The following is an 8330-nucleotide window of genomic DNA, read 5'->3' on the forward strand; positions in this document are numbered from 1 at the left end:
ACAGTTTGGGGTTCAGGCTGCGCTGCTTTGGGCAAGTGGGGCACCCCTGGGGAAGCCCCTGAGTCCAGGGCACAGGCTGCCTATCGGAGGGAGGGCTGGCCGATGGCTGCTGCCAGCTCCCTGCCACCAGCTGGGCTTCGGCCCTTGTGGCATTCCTGCTGAGCACTGTGGGGCCCCCAGGGAGCAGGGGCATCGGGGATGGTGCTGCCAGCACCCCTGTGCCACTTGTGTAAGGGCCGTGTCTCTATTGTGAAGGATGAAGAGCGAGGCCCTCAGGACCCGCGTCCTCAGAACACCACGCGCTGCACCACCCAGAGAGAGCCTGGCAGCAGGCGGGGCCCCCATACGGCGAGTGCCTCCCTGTGTTGCCCGCTAACCTGGGCACCGGCCAGCAGCCCTTTGGTGATAAGAGGTCCTCCCTTTTCATGCGTACTACCCCATCATCTGTGACTGTTATAATCTCATTACTCCTGTGTTTGTCAGGAGTTGTCACTGTGTCCCCCTCTCCGTGAACCTGGGCCTGCTGTCCTGTTAGGATGCTGTCAGCCTTGGGGCCGGCACTGTCCACTCTGGCTCCAGGCCTCAGCTGTCCTTTCTAACACACCATCCCATTCCTCGGCCTGGTTCATCCCCCAGCTTCCTGGCAAAGTTCCTGCTCCATGAAGCAGGGAGAGGCTGACATTAATGCCAGGGAAGTGGGACCATGGGCTTGGGAAGACTGTGTGGCTGGGTGAGGGTGGGCACTAAGCTGGCCACCCCACCCCCGACGGCGGGCATGGCTGTGCTGTGGTGGAAGGGGTGGTGCGGGCATGTCCACACCATTCTGGAGACGGCCAAGGAGGAGGGCCAGCCTGGCTGGACCTCTTTGCGGTGCTGTGTCAGGGCAGGAGAGGACAGCCTCTTGCCCCCAGGAGCGTGTAGTCTGGGCAGGAGACCCAGAGTGATCATGTGTTTGGAACGCAGCTCCAGCCCAGCCAGGGCACCAGAAAAGCCCTCCTGCCTCCAGGGAGGATGTGCCCGGCTCTGCCAATGCGCCTCTCCCAGGGCCGCTGGCAGGTCCCGGGATGAGCAAGACTGGGCTGCCCAGGCAGGTCTCTGCAGACAGCAGGGGCTGGGCTAGGAGCCAGGGGCTGGGAATGGGAAGGGACACGACGCCTGATAGCCAGTGAGGAACCAGGCACACAGCTTGGAAATAAACAAGCTTTATTTTCAGTTTCAACAGATAAAGCGATACCTACTTCATCATGTGCTTTTTATGTAAATGCTAAATAGCAAAATAACAGAAAATAAATGGTTTGTTAGTTTAGAGATCAAGTACTTTATCTATTTTAAGTGTCATCTATTTTGGAATTTAGCCAGGCCTAAAAGTAGTGGAAGTATCAGGAAATGCTATAGAGAACCAGTCTCCAGCTGCAGGTTGGTGGGCCTGCCACTGACCAGATGTGGGTGGCTCAAAGCACTGAGCGGTGCAGGCGCCGTTTCTGCATTGCTTGCAGCCTCTTCTGCCTCTCGGCAAAGTTGTTCTTCGGGGTCTGCTTCAGGGCAGGTAGGATGGCACGCTGCGCCACAGGTGGGCTCAGAAGCAGGCTGGGGGCGGGTAGAGGGACGGTCACTGTGGGCATCCCTGGGAGTGGAGTGGTGTCGGAGTGGGGCCTGCATGGCCCTCACCGGGACCTAGAGAGGCCTCCGCGTGCTCTGCTTCTGCGCCGCCACCATCCCTTCCCCACTCCCTCCCTGGGGCCCAGGCTGCAGGGCTGCCCCACTGTCCCCATGCCCATGGGACTCACCATGTCTTCGAGAGGCCCTTCGTGGAGACCTTAGGAAAATGCATGACTTCCTGGTCCCTGGGTGGAGGAAGCGTCAGCAGTGAGCTGTGGACGGTGCCCAGGGATGGGGCAGGGGTGCACCAGGCACTCACCTGGGAAAGCTAGACCCAGCCTCCTCTGGGGCCACCTGGGGCCTCTGGCTGCCTTCCAGGAGGGACCTGAGGTGCTGCAGCTGAAAGGCAGGGGCAGGGGCGTGGTGGGGCCTGTGGCGGCGGCAGACTGTGCAGGGCCAACCCTAGCACCCAAGGCCTCACCTCCTGGGTCTGCAGGAGGTTGGTGTTCCACAGCTCGCGGATGAGCACTTCGCACTGCTTCAGTGTGGTGGGTTTTCGCAGGTGAAGGGGCAGGGTCATTGGGGGGGTGTGCCCCCGCCCCCATCATCTGCCTGCCCTGGTGCCGGCTGCTCCCCATACAGGCTGCTCCTGCGTTAGAGGCCTCTGCTTTCTCCTTTCTGAAACAGTCACTGCAGCAGCCAGAGCTGACCTGCCCAGGTGTGTAACCACTCACCCAGGATACCTCCCCAGGCAGCGTCCAGGCCCATGTGGGGAAGAGGGCCTGGGTCCCTCCTCCCACTCAGCAGGGTGCTCTGGGCACCAGGTGGGGGTCTCTGGGACTGCGGCCTGCCCCTTTCTCCCCTCTGAAGGTGCCCTAAGGGTCAGATGGGCTTCAGTGGGTAACCAGCTAGCTGCCAGGCTGCTCTTGGTCGTGACCCCACACCCAGTGGGGCATCTTGTTCCAGGCCTGGTCTCGGGATGTGCAGAGATGCAGGAGCCTGTCCTGCTGCTTGTGCTGCTGAAAGTGTGCGCTCTAGCATCCCAGGGCGGTCCCAGAAACTCAGGGATCATCAGAACCTGGTCCTGCTCTGTCCTGCTGGCCTAGTGCCCTCCAAAGGCAGGCTGTGGCCAAGGGGCAGCAGGAACGCAAGTCACTTTTCTTGGTAAGAACATTACTTTTCTCTGAGAAAGTGGTTTAGGGTCTGCTACTGGCCCTCTTGTGGGCTCAGGTCGGCACAGGTACTCTGCAGGACTGCCGGGGGAGGGAGGAAGACAGCGCCCACCGATGGGTAGAGCGTGGCCGTCATCCACTGTCATGAGTCCTGGAGACAGGCCCCTGGAGCTAGGGGCAGAGCAGCTGGCTGACTGCAGGGCGTGAGCCTCGTAAATGTAGTCATGGGGCCCTTCGGGTGCAGGCAAGCCTTACCTGGCCTGGCCTTGCACCCCAGGAACACTCAAGCCTTACCTGGCCTGCCCTTGTACCCCAGGAACCTTGTCTAGCTTGCTGTTGTGAAGTAGGGGCTCCTCTTCCAGGTCTGCCTTCTGGGGGGCGTCAGCTTTCGTATCTTGCTTGTTGAAGGAGCTGGGCTGGGGCCTGGCCTTGCCTTGAGAGTTGGCTGCAAGTCAGACCCTACAAGGCCGGTCACTGCAGGCACCAACAGTCACTGCCCAAGTTTTCCAGGATCAGCTGTGTGTACCCAAGAAGCCCCTGCCCCTGCCTGTTTCCTCCTCTGGAAAGGGAAACCCGCCTTGGATGGTGCTGGGGGGAATCACTGAGCTGCTGAGGGTGAAGCCCGTGGGTGGTGCCTGTGAACCCTCCAGAACAACCAAGATAGTGGAGGGTGGCCCCATTTTGGGTAAAATGAAACTGCATGAGAAGCTTGGGAGCCAGCCTGCATGGGTTTCCTCAGCAAGGACAAGGCCCCTCTAGCGCCTGGCCCATCACAGGAACCGTGCGGGTGAGGGCTGGGCTGAGGAAAACTGGCCTCCAGCGGAGGCACAGTGGGGAAAACAGGCTCTCTGCTCCCGGCTCACTTTGCAGAAGGTGCCATGAGCCCAGGGCTCTGTGGGCAGTGCCATCCTTCCTGTGTCCTACCTTCCTGTGGCAGGAATACAGCCAAGCAGGGCTCCTGCTGGGCAGCCAGGGTATATCCTCCCTAGAAGGCCACCGGGGGAGGCCCCTTCTGCCTGCCTGCTGCCTCGCCTGGGGTGCCCGCCCTGAGGCCTTACTGCCCTGTGTCTGGCCTCTGGTCCTGCCCACCCCCCCCAATCCCCTCCTGGTGGCTTCAACTTGCAGGGCTCTTTTCCGCTGCCCCTTCACCCCCAAATCCTTGAGCGTGGCCCAGCAGAGGGGGCCTGGTCAGCACCCCTAGTGGCCAGCCAGGCTGGGGTCCCCGTGGGACACTCACCCCTGCGAGCACATGGACGCCAGCCTGCTCACCTGAGTTAGAGATGGACTTGACAGACTGGAAGCTTGACGTGGACAGGCTGTCTGCAGGAGAGCGCAGTGTCGGTGCTGCCGCCCGCAAGACGCCCATGCTTGCCTCCTGGCCTGTGTGTCCGTGAGGGGCCCTCCTTCAGCCTGGCAGGGCTGTGTCCTCCCGGCTCTACCCACACTCCACGGACGCAGACCCAGAAAGCACCCGAGGGAGCAGAGGCCCCGGAAAGGTGGTTTCCTGAGGGGCCATCTGGAAAGCAGGAGGGCTTGGGACACATGGAACAGCAGGTCCCGAGGGAGAGCATGGCCTCTTCCTCTGTCCCCTTCCTGTGTCCTGTCAGGGTCCCCGGCACCGCAGGGCTGGGGCTGCTGGCTGGGCCGCACTTTGCCCAGAATAGCTCACTGGAGTTGCTACAGCGGCTAGGGAAGGGCCCTCCCTCCACCCCATTCTCCGTGTCTCCCTGGGAAGGGAGAGCCCTAGGCACTGGCCCAGCTGTGATGTTCCCAGGCCGGTTCCATCCACCAGTCAGATGTCCTGGTGTCATCCCCGGCCCCAAAAATAACCAGGAGTGAGCTCGAGACCACAACCCAGAATCCTGGGCTGGGTGGGGGCCACCGTCGGGATGGGGAAGTGCCTTGGACAAGTGGCAAGGAAGCAGGACTCTGCTTCTTCCCTTTGTCCCCATGGTTGCTGCCCAGGTGGCAGGAAGGGATCCCTGGATGGAGTGTCCAGAGCCCCTCCCACAGGACGTCAGGACTCAGAGCCACAGGGCTGGAAATCCTGGGCCTGGCCACAGCAGCAATCTGAGGTAAAGACCTAGCAGGGCAAGGGCTGTCTCAGGGGTTCCCTCCCATTTCAGCTCTGCTTGGAGGCGGGAGGGTCTGGGGAGCGCCCTGTGCCCACCTCCCCACTGCGACCATCTCGGGCCCTGGGCTTACTGAGAGCAGCACGTGCTGTGCTTGGCTGCATAACATCGTCCAGCCATGGCTAGAGGTAGCGGCATCTGTCCAGGTCCCCAAGAACCTGTCCCCACTGGGTTGGCAGACGGGGCCAAGTGCAGCCAGGTGGGCAAGGACAGTCTGCAGGCCCTTCCCTGGGTGGCAGAAGCATCTCCTCAGGTACTGAAGGGCCCAGTTCTCATCTTTCTTCTGTGATGTCTGATTCATTATGAGCTTGTAATGGAGACCTGGAAGCAAGCACAGGCTCTCCTCAGCACTTGGGAAACCACAGCCATTCTGAGAAAAGCCTGGCCTCTCCCCGCTGCTGAGCCTGAAGAGTCCTGGCTCCCCACTGGCTGACTGGGCCCTGCCCCATGGGTCCCACTCTCCACCACGCCTTTGCCGTGGGCATCGGGCCAGGAATGCCCCTGCCTGTTCCCTAGGCAGAGTCCACCCGACATACCAGCCTCATCCATCTGAGATGACTGGAGGGCATCAACACCGGCAGGCGGGGCCTGGGCTTTAGGGGTACAGAGGTGAATTCCAGAAGCCCTGGCCTTGGCGGGGTCATGATCCTGTGGGCCTCAGGGACTGGGGGGGAAGCTCAAGAAGACATGGGGAAGGGGGGTCCTGACCAAACAGACGCCTGGTGATGGGATACTCCGCACGCAGGTAAGGCACCACTAGGGAGTGGAGCGGGAGAGGCAGCTGCGGGCACTACTGCCCCTGCTGGAGCCCTCCTGAAGCAGAAGCGAGGAGCGAAGCCACATCCCACATCCTGGCAGCCCCTCGTTCTGCTGGCGGAGTGGGGTGGGGTGGACGGTGGGGGGTGGTCCGTGGGGCTGAGGAGCTGCTAAGGGTGCAGTTGGGAAGGCCTAGCCCGAGGACAGCGTGGGCGCAGGCGAAGCGGTGGGGGGGCAAGCCTGCTCCTGATCCCATGTGTTTAGCTGGTGGAAATTCACTGAGCTGCACACTCGCACTTGGGCACGTTTCCCTCTATAAAGTTTTTGTTTTTGTTTTCTGTTTTGCTTTTTTGAGACGGAGTCTCGCTCTGTGGCCCAGGCTGGAGTGCAGTGGCCCATCTCAGCTCACTGCAAGCTCCGCCTCCCGGGTTCCGGCCATTCTCCTGGCTCAGCCTCCCCAGTAGCTGAGATCACAGGCGCCGGCACCTCGCCTGGCTAGTTTTTTGTATCTTTTGTAGAGACGGGGTTTTCACCGTGTTAGCCAGGATGGTCTCGATCTCCTGACCTCGCGATCCGCCCACCTCGGCCTCCCAAAGTGCTGTGATTACAGGCGTGAGCCACCGCGCCCGGCCCCCTCTGTAAAGTTTTTAACAGGTGTGTCTGACCCTGCCTGGAGAGAAGAGGACTGGCAGGGTCGGCATCGGAAATGACGCTGCCCCAGGAGACAGGCCGACAGGGTCGGCACTGCCCGGGGCCGCGCGGGTCTCCCTCCGGGAGGAGGGGACAGCTCGGCCTGGCAGGACCCGGGGCGGACTTGCTGTCCTGTGATCCCCGAGCCCAGGCGTGTGCGGAGTTCATGGCTGTGTTTCTGCGCTGCGGGAGCGGCAGTGTTCGGGGTGCCTGGGGAGGAAGGGCTGGCCTGGGGTCCCGCGCCGGCTCACCCTTGTTCTCCCGCTTCAGGTGCTCGATCTCCTCGTGGAGCTTGGCCAGCATCTCCGAGTGCTGCTGCTGCAGGAACTGCAGGCTCTTCTCCAGGTCCAGGTTCCGTTTCTGCGGGTCGCTCAGCCTGAGCTGCGGGCTCTGCGGCCTCAGGGACTGGACGCCCACGGAGGGGCGCTGGCGCCGGGGCCGGGATCCCGGGGTCGGCGAGCTGGGGGGGCGCGTCCCAGCCACCACCCCCGCGACGCTCATCTCGCCATCGCCAGGAACCTTCCCGCGGCCGCTGCACCCCGGCTCGGTGGCGGGGCAGCCCCAGCCTGGCGCCCGTCACCATGGAAACGGGCAACGGAGGCCGAGGCGGTTGGCGTGGGCGGGGCCTGTCGCTGCTCCTCCTGGGTGAGGAGAGACCTCCAAGACGTCCAGGGTCAGGCGCGGGGGCGCACGCCTGTAACCCCCGAACTTGGGGAGGCCGAGGCGGACGGATCACTTGAGGTCAGGAGTTCGTGACCAGCCTGACCAACATGGCGAAACCCCGACTCTACTAAAAAATACAAAATTTAGCCGGGCGTGGTGGCGGCGCCAGCAATTGCAGCTACTCGGGAGGCTGGGGCAGGAGAATCGCTTGCCCCGGGAGGCAGAGGGTGCAGTGAGCCGAGATCGGTGCGCAGCCCTCCAACCTGGAAGCAGAGTGAGACTCTGTCTAGAAACATTTAAATAATAATAATAAAAGGCATCCAGGCATCCTTTCCAGCCTGGATGGAAAGGGAGACCCCGTCTCTATAAAAATTAAAAGAAAAAAAGACCCGGGCATGGTGGCTGGCCCCTGTAGCCTCTACTCGGGAGGCTGAGGCGGGAGGATCGCTGGAACCCCGGAGGTCGAGGCTGCAGTGTGCTATGATGGCACCACTGAACTCCAGCCTATGCGACAGAGTGAGATGCTGCCTAAAAATAAGAGGCTGGGCACGGTGGCTCACGCCTGTAATCCCCGTTACTCAGGAGGCTGAGGCAGGAGAATCACTTGAACCCAGGAGGCAGAGGTTACAGTGAGCCAAGATCGCGCCTTTGCACTGCGGCCTGGGCGGCAGGGTGAGACTCTCTCAAAATAAATTAATTAAATTAATTTAAAAATAATAAAAATAAAAAGAAATACGTCTTAAAACAACAACAACAACAACAAAAAACAAGGCCTGCCCTGAAAAAAAAAAAAATCACAGCCAGGCCAATCGTGATTTTAACAAACCTGGAGGAAGAGAACCTAACCCCAGCCTGCTCTGGCTTCCCCTGCCCCACATCTTACTGCCACATCGACAGGGCTCCTGTATAATAACAGGGTATACAAGTGAAAGAACTGCTCATCTCAGAGCTTATTTGAGAAATCTCTAGGAAACCCTAAAGACAACAGAGAGACAAAAACTAACACCAGAGATTTAAGCCTCTGACACCTACAGTTAACAAATAGCACACATGGCACAACCCCTAACCAGACCAACATAAAACTTCACACAAAAAGTCCATTTACCTCTTCCTGGTTCAGCACAACCAGCCCTCAACAAAAACTTGTAAGACATAATAAAAAGCAAAAAACACAGTTTGAAGACACAGCAAACATCAGAGCCAGACTTAAATATGGCAGAGATGTTGGAATTATCAGACCAAGAAATGGAATACAACTATTATTAATATGCTAAGGGCTCTAATGGAAAAAAGTAGACAACATGAGATTACAGACTGA

General features: G+C 60.1%; 1 pseudogene across 1 annotated transcript; it reads right to left on the minus strand.

Moving 5' to 3' along the window:
- Positions 1-737: 737 nt before the first annotated feature.
- LOC111550313 lies at positions 738-7119 on the minus strand (annotated as a pseudogene). The gene is made up of 8 exons (XR_003308713.2): positions 6601-7119; positions 5182-5224; positions 4041-4289; positions 3066-3204; positions 2081-2277; positions 1919-1998; positions 1788-1844; positions 738-1587 (listed from the first exon to the last, which is right to left on the minus strand). The product of XR_003308713.2 is annotated as a coiled-coil domain-containing protein 74B-like (transcript).
- Between the last annotated feature and the right edge of the window lie 1211 nt (positions 7120-8330).

Source organism: Piliocolobus tephrosceles, unplaced genomic scaffold, assembly GCF_002776525.5.
Source record: "Piliocolobus tephrosceles isolate RC106 unplaced genomic scaffold, ASM277652v3 unscaffolded_41060, whole genome shotgun sequence".
Lineage (NCBI taxonomy): Eukaryota > Metazoa > Chordata > Mammalia > Primates > Cercopithecidae > Piliocolobus > Piliocolobus tephrosceles.